General features: G+C 45.2%; 1 protein-coding gene and 1 pseudogene across 2 annotated transcripts in view; one reads left to right on the forward strand and one right to left on the reverse strand.

Moving 5' to 3' along the window:
• The window catches only part of LOC135370129 (uncharacterized), a 116,798-nt gene that overhangs the window by 55,586 nt on the left and 46,729 nt on the right, over positions 1-14,483 (reverse strand). The gene's annotated exons all lie outside the window — the stretch shown is intronic.
• Positions 533-1,572, forward strand: LOC135379087 (uncharacterized; annotated as a pseudogene).

Consider the following 14,483-nt stretch of genomic DNA (forward strand, 5'->3'; position numbering starts at 1 on the left):
ACTTATAATCATAGGACAGTATCTGCATGTAGAGGGCATGCCATAAATCTTGTTTTTGGGCAGCTAATTTGACAATAATATTCGTAATGATTTCAACAAGTGCCGATGAGGACTACCCATGAATTGTCGGAGGGTATCTATATAGTTCATTGCATTGGGACCAGTGCACATTACGTGTGATGACCTCCACTGTGGCACATGTCCCTGAGATGCTCTGATACTGATTTTAGCACACACAAATTGTCTGCAAAAGCACAGACTTTTGCCTTTACATGTGCCATGGATCACATTACTAAAAGCATTCCTTGCGTGTTTTGTAGCCATAGGTGGTTTCCCCGTCCCATTGCACATGCAGAGATGTTTAGCATATACTCAAGGAAGCAGGATTACTTGTTTTGATCCATTTCGTGTTGCCATTGTTGTTAATGTGTGGTCACCAATGTTTCTGACTGTGCAATCTCTTCCAGGTGTGCTGAAGTATCCATTCTCAGAGACTGAGCTAGAGAGGACACATCGTGGTGTACTACACGACATGAGGGCAGCAACAAGAAGTGGTGAAACAGTGCGCGGCCTGTTCGGGGCCACTCCAATTGCAAGAATTCCTACCTTGGACCTCGTGTGGAGTGTTGTCCCAGATTATATGCACTGTGTTCTAGAAGGCGTGGTGAAGCAACTAACTGAGGCTTGGATGACTTGTACAGGGTCACCGTACTATATCGGAGTACTCATCAGTGTTATTGCTGACAGGCTAACGAGGATAACACCACCAGTCTTATTTTCACGTTGCCCGAGAGGGTTAAAAGTCCAGTACCTCGCTCACATGTCGTTACTTTCTGAAAGTATTTTTCTTCTGCTAAAAAAAAGGTACAGCGGAACGACATAGCAGCCTCTGAAAACCTCCTTCAGTGCTTCGTGCGACAGGTGTCTAGCCTGTACGGTGAGGGTGCGGAAACACCAAACATGCATCTCCTAATACATTTGCCCAAGTCTGTGATGAAACTTGGGCCTCTGTGGGCTACATCAATGTTCCCTTTTGAGGGTGCAAATGGAACACTTCTACAGCTCATTACAGCACACAAGGGGGCGCCATTACAAGTCGCTGAGGGGTGGGTTATGCGGCAGAGCCTTCTCTTCACAGCAGGAATTTCAGCACTTCCACATCACATGGAGATGCCCTTCATGAGCTTCATGAAGAGGGCAACCAGTCACAGAGAAGGCACATTGGGTTCACCACAACATGGAAGGTTCTCAGCTGCCGAGGAAGTTGCATTGGCTGCATATTTTTCTTATGCGGTTGCACTTCAGAAGTTCCACAGGGTCAGTGTTCATGGATTGGACATTCACTGTGCTGCATACAAGCGGTGCAAGAGGACGTGTACACGTTATATAAAGGTGACGGACGGTACATATTGTGAGGTGTTATGGATTGTCCGACCTGTTGGACGGGAAGGATTGTTCTTCCTGTGCAGAAAACTAATCGAGGAACACTGTCTGTGCAGCACAAGTTACATCCACAAGTGCATCGTCCCTCCAACTGGAGAACCTCGGGGTCTACCCGACAAACGACTTTGAAGGAATCTGTGTGTGTGTCAAGGTTCTTCAACAACTGTATCTATGTGAAATGCCGAACTACTACGAAAGGGAGTAATGTTATCTTATAAACAGTACTACCTTCTCAGTTCTGTTCGTTATTAGCATGCAAGTTCTGCCTCTTGCTGAGTGCTGCAGCAGAATAAATTATCCTAGCAACGCATGTAATGTTGCAAGTAACAGAAATGAGAGTCATGGTTTTTTCACAGTCAGTCAAGCACCTTGCATATATTTGGGAAGATGCAAAGTGATGGCATCTTTCTTGAGAGTGGCATCGGATCAGTGAGTTTCACGCTTTCTACTCAATGGTTTGGAAGCAACGTGAGTAAAAACCACGGTCCTGCTGCACGGGTCAGAACTCAACTTGTTAACGACCGTTAATGGTACCTGTGGGTGACAGGGCAATTTGCAAATAACAGAAATGAGTGTTGCGGTTCTTCGCAGTCAGTCAAGTACTTTGCATGTGTTTGGAAAGTTACAGAGCGGTAGCTCCGTGCACCTTTCTTGAGGGTAGCCTCCGTTCAGTGATTTTCGTCCTTTTGAGCTTATCGGTTTGGAAGCCACGCGAGTAAAAACCACGGTGATGCTGCACGGGTCAGTCAGAACTCAACTTAACAGAAATGAGTGTTGCGGCATGTTAGTTTCCGAAACATATTCCAGAAACGTCAGCAGGTATGGCCAGGGCAGTAAACGCTGCTCTTTCGCTAACTCCAAACAATGCAAGTAAAAACCACGGTCCTAATCGGTCAAACGCTTTGCGTATATTTGGAAAGATGCAGAAAGACAGCTCCATGCACCTTTCTTGAGAAAGGTTCAGTTCCAGTTCAAAGGTTCACGATTCAGTTCAGTGAACTTCGTCCTTCTCAGTCTGCAGTCAGTCAAGAGCTTTGGCGATATGTATAGTGTAGTTTCTTATGCCTCTTTTAAGTAGCCTATGAACATATATGCGACAATGTTTTGGCACTTTGCAGGTTATGCCTGCAAAACATTTAACAACAAGCATAACCATATTTCTCATTCTTTGGGAGCTTCGGTCACTCAGTTTTATGGCTGTAGCAGCAACAGTCTGCGAAGAGTGGAGATAACGAGCATGTTGGCAGTGGGCATGGCCATCAACTACATGAACGAAAGGCATGCAAAATATATTCTGCCTTTCTCGGTTGTATTGACCTGGAATGTTTTCAATTTCAGCAACACGGTCAGCAAATAGTGCAAGCAACAGACGTAGAGGAAATAATGTGGAAGGTGCAACCACACAAAAGTAAAAGAAGGCATGCACATATGAAACACATTTTTTACAGGTTTGAGAAATGTCTTTAAATGTTTGGGATAAATTATCTAAAGAGAGACCACTGACCGCAGATGTTCATGCAGTTGTATCGCGACATATGAAGCTACGAATTATGAACTGTCTTATTAAATACCCCACATCTGTTGAACTGCCTTTTTTGCTTTCCACATTAACTTTAAGGTGTCTGCTGTGGAATAAGAGGGGCCAACTGAGCACATCGTGGCGTCCTCTCGGTACTTTTCGAAAGTTTACGCGTTCATCGAGCGGCACGCGAATTTTACGTCATCATGTGTCACGTACAAGAACGACGCTATACTCAGTGCCGCAGGTGTCAGGATCGAGCGGCGGGTGCAGCGACTGATTAGTTAAAAAAATATAGAGGAAGATGAAGTTTGGCATTGTTCCCGCTTGCTGCATTTTCGTAGCAGTTATTTGTATTTGAGCAATGTCTTTCTCAGCGTTCTTGGCATGGTGAGTGGGCTAGGGTCCGATGCGACAGCGAACGACAATTCTGGTAGTGCACACATATTCCATGTGCTTGAGGTGGCATTTATTAATTGTGGAGGGCCGTACGGCATGGATCATACGAAGGGCAAAACAATGTTAGAATCCGTACATCAGCGATATAATAGTCATAGGAGGCATAATCGAGCTTTCATGGCGCTTGCGATGCACTGCGAGGCCTTTCACGGCAGTTTGGGAGACATCACAGACATTTCACGGCACTTCAGGAGGCCTTCACATATCCCTCACAGTCGATTGAAGGGTCGCACACCTCTTACGTTGACTTGAGAGGCCGTTTCAGACCTCTCACGGCCGTTTGAGAGGTCCCCGGGCCTCACAAAGGGTTTGAGGGGTCCCCTGGGACCTCTCACGGCTGCTTGGAGGGTCCCCTCAGGTCTCTCACAAGCGCTTGAGTGGTCCCCTCAGACCACTCACAGGGGCCTGAGTGATCCCCTCAGACAATCTCACAGAAACTTGGAAGGTCCTCTCAGACCTCTCACAGAGGCTTGAGTGGTCCTCTCAGACCTCTCACAGGAATTTGAAAGGTCCTCTCAGACCTCTCAGAAAATCCTGAAAGGCCTCTCAGACAGATTTTTACTAGGGTCGGCGATCCATACTTCGAAGCCCTGTGACTCCTCTGGCTACCCGCCAACGGACCGCTGACATACTACCCCCCGCCATGCTGAGCAGGGTTGACCCAGCGCTCGCTTTCTGCATGGCAGCACATATCTCTCGTCAAGACGCCGCATTTGTTCATCGAATGCGCCTCGACGTGGCCTTCACAGCCCAGTGGCGCTACCGCTTGAGAGAAGTTAACTCTCCCCACTGCAGTCACTGCGGTGCTGTTGAAGATCTGGAGCACATTCTCTTCCGTTGCCCACACTTCCACCCTTCCCGCTCCGTACTCTCCGCCTCCCTCAACGAGCTAGACTCCCGCCCCCTCTCCCTCGCAAAATTGCTTGGCCCCTGGCCGCGTCCAGCTCACGACCGCGCTGCCCTCAAGGCTCTCTTCGCCTTTTTGGACGTCACAAGACTTCGATCCTCATTGTAACGGGACCGATTCCTTCATTCCCCGCTTCACTTCCAGCACCGGGGTAGTGTATCGCCCCCGGCGATGAAACTACCCACCCGTCATCCTGAACTAAAGTTGTTGTTGTTTTCGTATGATCTTAGCAAGTCGCAGGCCACATCAGTACCCACCATCATACTTTTTCTATTTCATTGAAGGAAAACATACGTACTCCAGTCTGGGGAAGTCCTGGGAATGAAGCACAAGCTTCACAAGCTTTCGTGCAGAACCTGCACTTCATCAGGTGAAGACACAAACAGCGTACAGCAGAACCGGGCTATTATAGCCTCACACATGTCTAGCTTACGCGCCTCTTTATGTTAATCATCTACCCACTCCCCCCGTGCGATGGCAGTCCAGTGTTGTACCCGTTACCGAAATAGGGTATCGCGATACCTGATAGTCTTTACTTGAGTAAAAAGTGTCGAAATACCGATATCGATATTTCTTTTTCAAAGTAACGAAGTACCGCTACCGTTACTAAAAAAAGTAACGCGATACTTTCTTTTTTCTTAATAAACATATCCCCCCCCTTTGTTTGAAATACGAAGGGGTGCAACATAGAAATCTCGCTTACGTGAGCATCCAATTCGAAAAGCAAATTGGAAGAATGTAATTTTTCCAAAAAAAAAGGAGCTAGTTTATTATGTAGCTCGGACAGTTTGCTTAACTTTTGTCAATAGCTGGTTCTTAAATCTTCTTCTGCCATCCTTCCAGGCCGTGGTCTCTCCGGCAGCTGACAGAGACCAGTGTAACAATTACGTTTGTGTCAGGCCCTCACGCCCACATATACCCCGGAGTCCAACGACAAAGAACACTTTTCCGAAGTTAACAATAACAGAGTATATGTGAGCGTGACTCAGTGCGACACGGCGGCTCTGGAATCCAGAGCGCACTTGTCACAGACTTGACCTCTGTTCGTTGACCTCAACTCTTTTGTTAAAACTGGAGGTTATTTCCACCAGTTTCTAAAAAAAACAGTGAACGATGTGTTTGGTATAATTCCAGAATTCCGGTCATGGAGCACGTAGGCGTGTCCACAGGCTTCTTGTCGAGGGCAAGGCGGTTCGTTAACAATTAATAAGGGTGAGAAATATGGTTGGTGAAGAAAGGGTGGGGCACTAAAAAGTATCGGTATCGGTAACGATACAGAGATCGCGTTACCATAAATTTGTAACGAAAATACTTTCCCGATACCGGTTTAAAGAAGTATCGCGATACGCACTCCGATACCGAAATAGTATCGATTACTGTAACGGCGTTACTTGTAACGGCGATACGTACAACACTGGATGGCACACTTGACAGGACCCCAAACACAGAATTTATTACCCACCCTCTGTGTCCCCAAGAACACAGGAAATGCCGCACAATCGTCTTTCCCCCGCCACCGTCCTTGCGCCTCCTATTGACTCTGCTTTCTGGTGACAAGTTAACAATCTCCCTTCACTTGACAAAGAACAGACCTCGTTCGAAATGTTGTGATTGTGTAACTGCTTTCTTTGTATGTCCATACGTACAGTGGAACTCGTGGCATAGTAGACAGGTACAGTGGGGAAAAAGGTAATGATACAATCCGGTGTCAGTCAAGAAATGATGAAACTACTAAAATTACAAACCCCTAACATTGAACAAGTACAGTTGTTTCAGCATAATTGAAAAAAAAAGAAAGTGGTGGTCTAGCGTTTTTTATACAATACAATACAAAGGGAGACAGATATAAAGGGCACAGGTGTGAGAAAACGAATTAGGTTTAGCATTAGCTGGAGAGGTATTATGTGTGACCTTCTACATTATCTGGTAAAGCGGCCCTCTAAAGACATTAATACCACGATGTGCTTACCAGTTAAATTTAGCAATCAAGAAGGACTTTCTCTTTTTGTGTTTAGAGTCATTCACGAAGCCGTATTCTACAAGAATAATTTTTAGACCTGCAATAAAGTCATGATTAGGGAGCCTGAAGTGCGCAGATACAGGGATTGAACGTTTATGAATTACATCTCCCCCCTTGTGCCCATAAAATCTTTCTCGCATACAATTGGAGGATTCGCCGACGTACTGAATTTCACATGTCTCACAGAAGATCATACAATATATATATTAAAGGAATTACAGTTCAAGGATTGTCCTCTTTTCAAATTAAAATTGCTGGCATTGCTATATGGACTGATGTGGACGGAAAAATAAATTTATAGGCTTGGCATCTCATTCTGCTGCAAGGGCCATATCCTGGAGATTGTTTCTGTACATTCGGACGAAATAAGCAGGTTACGTATGTTGCGCTGACGCCGAAATGCCGCAGAAGGTGCGTGAAGGAACACGTCTTTTAATTTACTACGTGTGTAGGATATTAATATGGCGATTTATAATTAATTTGCAGTTGCTGGGAGCTTTGGAATACGGATTAGCAGAAACTATGTTGGAGCATTCAGGTTTTGCGGCTGGCCTAAGAAGGGGATTTCTGTCTCTGTCTTTACCCTTTCCAAGAGCGTAGGAAATTAGCGACTGTAGGCAGCCTCGTTTTAAAAAAATCTGTCTACATCTCGCGAGCGTGTCTGGAGAAGTCGTCCTGATCAGAACAGACTCGTTTTAGTCTCAAGAGCAGGCCGTAAGGAGTGTTGTTCTTTCGTGCGTGGGGAAGGTAGCTGTTGAAATGTAGGTATTGCCGCCTGTCTGGGGGTTTCTTATAAAGATCTGTAATCAGTTTCCCAGCATTCAGAGACGCCGTAACATCAAGGAAATTAACGGAATTGGTGAGAAAATTTACACGAAAATTTAATAGAGTTGTGTAGAGAACCAAAGTGGTTCTAAAACCGCTTCAAGGATGTTTCATCACCAGACCAGATATTGATTATATCGTGTATATATCTGTAATAAACCAAAGGGCGTATGCCGAAACGTGTTATTTGTGTTATTTATAACGGTGTTATTTCAAACGACCCTCTTAAATGATTTGCATGATTTGGGGACACACGTGAGCCCATAGCGGTCCCGTGGATTTGTGTGTAGTGCGTGTTAGAAAAGACAAAGTTGTTGTAGTTTAAAACTAGTTCGAAACAGGCATTATGGCAGCACTTCCAAGAATACCGGATGGATATAATTGAAGAAATCTCTTAACATATTTCAGACCCTCAGAGTGTGGAATATTAGTGTACGGTGAGGCCACATCCATCATATCTAGAATAGCGTAACTGAGTTCAGTTCAATCTTACAGAGAAGATCATCAGTGTCCTTTACATACGAAGGGAGCTAGAAGGGGTGGGATGTGGCTAATGCGCCTGACGAAATTTTTCTGTAGGGGTGTTGATGAGGGTAAAGTGGGGCTACTTTGAAGACAAGTTGAGGATAGTTTGTGCTTTTCGCGTGGCATTTTCTTTAAAATTTCTTTCTGTCGTCTATGACACCAGGGTGAGCACAGTCGTTGTCTGGACTTTGAAGTAACGAGTTGACGTTCTGCACGTGACTTTTTAGAAAGACATGAGACGCTGTTTTGCAGATGTGGTCGAGGTTTGAGGGGCCATTTTGTCCCATCTGTAACTTTCGCGAGCATTGACTTCCAGTTTGCTCATTTCTGCTCCTCGGCTAATAAAATATGACCTCACTGTTATGATGCTGCGTCTTCGCTCTGTGTTTCCATGTGCACTACTCGTGGCTGACAGTTTCGGCTGGCCCAAACAAAGGACACAATTTAAACTCGGCATTGATTTTTTGATGTCCTCAACTTACCCATGGGGTGGGGTAAGTTGATGAAAATATGTAGCCAGTCATTTTTGGCTCGTACGACGTAAATATCTGGTTTAGCACCACAGTAATTTGTGGATCATTTCTCAAAGGTTCGGGGATTCAATTAACGAATTATGGTACAATTTATGCGATTATTCTGACTGCTATTAACGAAATAGTTCAACTGTCTTCAACATAGACTACCTCACCCTAATTGTCCTCCCTGGTTGGATTTCCTTGTGAACGTTAATGAGGAGGCAAAAACACCTGGTTTCAGCTTCGTGGGTCTAATAAATTTGGAAATGTCGGGAGAAATAAAGTTACGGCTAGAAAGGGTATCGATTACTTTGTTGATACTTCCACAGAAAGACGACATAGGGCCATCATCTCAAGGTAAGAAAATTTTGGTTTCGCTCAATTGCTTCTCGGCTTCTGCTATATAGTCTGAGGTTGTAAGGACGACGATACATCCAACTTAATCTGCAGGTCTAATTATGACATCAGTACGGGAGCTCAAACTATTCAACGCCGCTTCAACGAGGATAGTGTCTCAATCTGCTATATCGCTTTTGCCCCGAATTCCCCAATTCAAAAGTTAATTAATGAATTTCGGGTAATTAGTAATTTGGCAGTTCGATAATCCCTTTCAAAAGCTGTCCGCCTGGCTGTAGAACTCAACTGCAAAAACAGCATATACGCTGCTCTCGTAGCTTTTTTATAAAAAATATATAAAGGCTAAAAATGAACACCCGTTACGTTCCCGACAGGCGTGCTGCTCATGATGACTACGTAGGCGACACGTAGTCGACTTCCCTCGTCTTTGCACAGTGTTATGCGCATGCAATGTACTTTTCAATTTTAATTCTATGAAAAGCTACGAGCAAAATTGCGACGAAAATTACGACATAAGAGTACTGGGGCTCAGGCGGTCGAGTAGATAGATTTTCTAAAGTCGTTTTGTTTTAAGATGCCGTGTTAGCAACTATGGCTATGAACGGCGTACAGACGTGGACAGATGGTGAGAGGACAGCAGGAAGGAGTGGTGGACAGGGGGGTTAGTATGCGTCCTGGGTCAACTTCCTGGGGAACCGTGCCGACATTCGTCTGGGAGGTCTAGCGGAAAACCCAGGGAAAATTCCAGACAGCACAGCCAGAGCGAGAATTGGAACTCGCGTCATGCACCTGCCAGTCTGTAGGCAGTTATTTTCTGAGATTGCAGCTCTACTGCTTTACAGTACCTTTGGTGCAGTAGAGAAGCTTTTTCTAAAGACAAAAGGCTGGGGACAGAAATTTATAGCTAACCTATAGCAGCACAGTGAAATTAAATGGGCTCTGAGTAGGACTTGCAGGCAAAACGTAATTCAATTGCGGTTACTAATTTTCAATAGTTGGGAAATAATTAATCTTGACTACCGCGTCTAAATAAATAATCGAATGAATTAATACGGAGGTACTTAATTACTGTGACGTAGTTACTTCTGAATATTACAGAGCCCCGGCATTGAGCAGCTTATCCCGACACCGAAACGGGTACAGGCTTCGACGCAACATAAAACCAGCGGACGAATGACTCGTCGATGTCAAGATACGTACCCGTGTGGTTCACAGTTACTCTACATGAAAGTGGCTTTGCACTGTTGAAGCATGGAGTCAACTTGTGTCAACACCTTTGACTTTCGAGAGCAGTGACAAACTGAGTGAGGCATTCTTATATTCTCCCTTCCCACGCTAGCACCTACTACAACACTTTGCAAGCTTGTCACTGCAATCTGTACTTGCCATGTTTTCCTGTAACACTGAGATTACAATTTTTCTTTGTATCGTATTCTGCGATAGGTTACGGCTCGTCTGACTGATATTATGGCATAAAATATTACTGCGTGCTCTTTGTTGAGCTCTTTGATATTATAGTGGGTTCAGAATAAATATATCGGCGCATTATTTAACATTGTGTCATCTCATTTTTTCCTGTTGTTTGCTAATCTTGCCATGTATCTTACACAGTTGTTTTGTAGAAATAAACTGACTGTCTTTCACTCTACTGTGCCTTATGTTTTGATGCGAGATATGTCCACCCCATTACGTAATGCTGTCTCTGGTGTTCTTTATCATACAAATTAATGAAATTTCAGTGCTAACATCATAAGCGCATATTGAGGAAGATAATCTGTAACCGACATTAGTCATTTCTTCCAGTGGTTCCTAAACTGTGGGTCACGACCCCCTTGGGGGAGGGGGTGTGCGACGCGGTCCGAGGGAGGTCATGAAGCGGCCCACAAATGCAAAAAAAAAAAAAAAATTCCAGACACCACTCCGCAGGTTCTCTTCGATATGGGAAGCATCGTGTATGAAGACTCAGGAAGCCACATACAAGAAGAGGCCAGATTGTGTTACGATGCCAGATAGCCGCATTGCAGCTCACCAAGAATACAAGAACGCAACCGACACCACCGATACGAGCGCTCTAGAATGTCTTTGAATTATTGCCGGCAAAGTTACCGTCGTGTTTCAGTGTTGGGTTGAGGATACGAGTTTCTCTCGTGGACCAGAACGGTGCATTGAAGCGACACACATACGTATAGTCTTGTGCCGTTGCCGTGCGCCGCGAGGAGCTCCTCTTCTGTGGGTGGAGGCCGCTTGCGAAGTCCCATCTCACCTGACACGACGAGTGCCTCAAGATCGGGTTGTATAAACGGTTTAAGACGCAATCATTGACGCCAGCGCCAGTGCAGCGCGCCACTTAGAAATTGCGTTTGCATTGGTCTGCAGGTGCGAATGTGAACGACTGTGTACTACCGCTCCCTGTACGCGCGGCGCGTGTACACCTCCTGTTTTTGTTACGTCCCACACCGTCTACGTCTATCGTCCATCGTGGCGTACACGAACGCCCTGCGTTCATGGTGCCACGCGCAATGGCGTCTTCTCGAATAAAAGCGGACCACAAAAACCTATGCCGGAGTTCACACGGGCCAACTTCCTGCACCAACTCGAACCCATGTCTTATGAGGAATTTCAAGACGGTGCCGTCTCCGCGTTCACACGTACCAACTCAGTAACTCCACCGACAGACAACCTTCCGTTGACCGGAGTAGATGGGTTCACATCCAACCGCTGGTGACATTGTTCGACTGTCATTAATCCAAGCGAGGTCATTTTATTTCGGCAGAAGATCGCCAGTATCTCCATAAAATGCTTATTGATTTGTATGGCGCTAGTAAATAATAATAAAAAGAAAAATCACGAGTACCCCTGTAGGATTTGAACCCATGCTAGGTTGTACGGCAGGAACAAAATTGCTCGACGCCCTCGAGGGTCACGTGGCAATGCTCCTCTCCCAAGTTTTCGGTCGCCGACCAATTCAGGAGACCAACTCGAGTTGTTCGTGGTTGGTGGAGAAAGTTGGCGCGTGTGAACACACCCTAAAAGGTTTCGCCTGGGTCGTCGGTGAGCGAAGCATGCCGTTGTGCAAGACGTTTTGGCCCAGATATTAAAAGTCGCTATGAATGTAGTTCCCTCCAATGAAATGACAGTGAATCGCGACGACAAAAACTGGGGGGGGGGGGGGGAGTGGTGACGAGGTCGTCCATATTTTGATTGACAGCGGCAAAGTTTAGGAACAACTGCAGCAGCAACCATGTGCGCACGTGGCTGCAGTAATATGTTGAACGGACGCACACCTCACGGATTGCGTGCAGTGAAAAGGAGTTCAATCGTAAAAGGTTAACAGAGAGGCAAAAGCATCGTGGGTATGTGGTGATCTGCACGCTGTCAGGGTGGGGTATCATAATCAGAAGGTATGGAAGTGCCAGCTATCCAGCTGCAACAAAATCGCTGAGCGAAATAGAGGCATTGCTGTCCAGCGAAGACAGTAGACACACACCATAAATTTATCTCTTCCTAGGAGGAGATATGCAGCTTCCCACTGTGATTACGCTGTACAACCACATTCATTAAGTAAACTACCGTGCGATATATTTCCATAGCCTCAGTGCACTATAGTGTTCACCTATCTCTCGATACTCTATAACAAATTTTGTTTTACAGCTACTGTAGCCATGCTGCCGCTTTCCATTCCATATCCTCTTCCCCAAACAGAACAAAATTTCCCGTGGTGTCCCTAGGGATATCCTTTCCCGGAAATTCGGATCTCGATGGGAGACAGACATTTTTCTGACGGGCGTCCCTCGCATCACCGAGTGGCCACCGGTTTGGACTTCCCACAAATACACGTCGTTTGTCCTCGCAGGAAGTTACAAGGAGATGCCGGGAGATGCGTACGCGCTAAGGGCCCTGTCTTTTCTCATTATTATTGATACTGTTTATTGAGGTGATGCGAAAGTGGACAGATTCTTACTAGGCCTCTAGGTGTTTTTTTCTGCCGTTTTGTTTCAGCTTCAGCCACTGCATCTTTCTTTCTCTATTGCTCCTCTTTGTTTGTTTCTGGTATTTCCGTTACGGACAAAGGGCACAAAGTTTTAAGAAACAAAAACTCTTAGAACCACGAAGATCACTTAGAAAGGCAGTGGTATAAGTTTCCAAGTTTCCACTAATATTGCGTGTCTACCGCGATTCCACGAATTCGAGAGTCCTGTTTGCCTGCGAGTCGAACTGAAGGGTGAGGTGTAAAGGGTGAGTTTAATGCGATTGCGTATACCGATAGCACTGGACTGAAGAACTGCTTTGCGTATTAGCTCACTATAACGATAACGTCTATGTTTCTTACTACTTTTGGTTTGAGACGTTCAGTTTGTTCAACAAAAGTCGAACTCATGCCGCCACACACCTTGCCACGTTTCTCCCTCTCCTGTGATAATGCTCCATCCAGCATCCCGTCAGGGACTCTATTCGGACAATTCTTCAAACGGCCGTTACGGTACATCCTGCGGATGTACGGTTAGAGACATTCATTCATATAGCTGCCAGAGATGTCCACCTGATACCCATTTCAGGACATTGACGTGGGATCTATTTCGAACGTCCGTAGGAGATAGTGTTCTGTCTGGGTCGTGCCATGTGGTATGTCATCCGCACGACATAGAACACTGTCACCAAGATCATTTTCACTGCATGGCAAAGAACCCTAAGTAGGGCTACATTAGCTGTTTGGCGAAGCTCGTGACAAAAGTTTTCTGGTGACGTAAAGCCACGAATTATCACCATATCACGTGACATAACCGTAGTCACTCGTGGTTGCGATGTTCCTTTGTATCATTGCACAACTCGCTCGCTGTTTCATCAAGATTCACAGAAATCACGAAACAGACGCGCGTTAATGCGCAGCTTTGCGGCTCGTTCAGACTGACGTGTAGACTGCTTGGTTTTTTATGATTCTGAAAAAGTATCGGCACGCAAGACACCAATGTTCATGTCTGTTACATGACATGTATCGGAACGATAGTCTAAAACGAGCTTCCAGAAGCATACGAGTGATATCCCAAGCAGCACAATATATACTGAAAGTCGAGTGCAATACGGGTGGACGGTATGTGTCTTATCAACTTTATTTGGTTTCACGAGTCTGTTCAAGGCCTTCCACCTACCCGTCCACCGCTATTGCACTCGGCTTTCAGTACATTGTGCTGTCTGGGGTAGTGGTCACTTCCGAACTGAGATGATTACGGTACCATACCACGATCACATCACGGCTGTGATGAGCCTTCTGACATTACAGAAGCCACTCATTCTCCCGTTAAATATACCTCACACGTAGACAAGAAGAAATCATTCCCTTGATGCGATTTGCCCGCGTATCATCACGCAATTCACTCATCTGAGTATTATCCAGGGATGGGCATAAATATATTTTTGATGTATTTTAACATAAACACAAGATACTTTGCTCAAATACGTATTTAGACGCTTCGAATACATACTTTGTAACTTCAGTATTTGAATATGAAATATAAATATTGTATTTAATTTAAATACCCTAAATATTTTCACAAATACATTGCATGAGCACACAATTAAGGTCAATGTAGACTGCCATTACGAAGTAACAGCGTCCCTTCATCATCATCATGATTTTAGTGATCAAACGATTTAATTACACGATTCTGTGATTCATGCATCTGCTGTTTGATGGGTTCATGTTTGTTCGTGAAATAAACGAACCTCACCAGAAGTGCTCAAGAACAATACGCACACCCAGAAAGTCCGGAGACATCGGTGCAGACGTTTTGGAGCCAAAGGCTTTGGTACTAGAAAACGAGTAACATTGATGTCATTCGATTGCTGAGACAAGTGCAGTATCCATTTTTGGCCGAGATGAGCTTCTAAAGCTGCACTCATGCTTCAAACCAAGTG

The sequence above is a fragment of the Ornithodoros turicata genome, chromosome 1 (assembly GCF_037126465.1).
Source record: "Ornithodoros turicata isolate Travis chromosome 1, ASM3712646v1, whole genome shotgun sequence".
NCBI lineage: Eukaryota > Metazoa > Arthropoda > Arachnida > Ixodida > Argasidae > Ornithodoros > Ornithodoros turicata.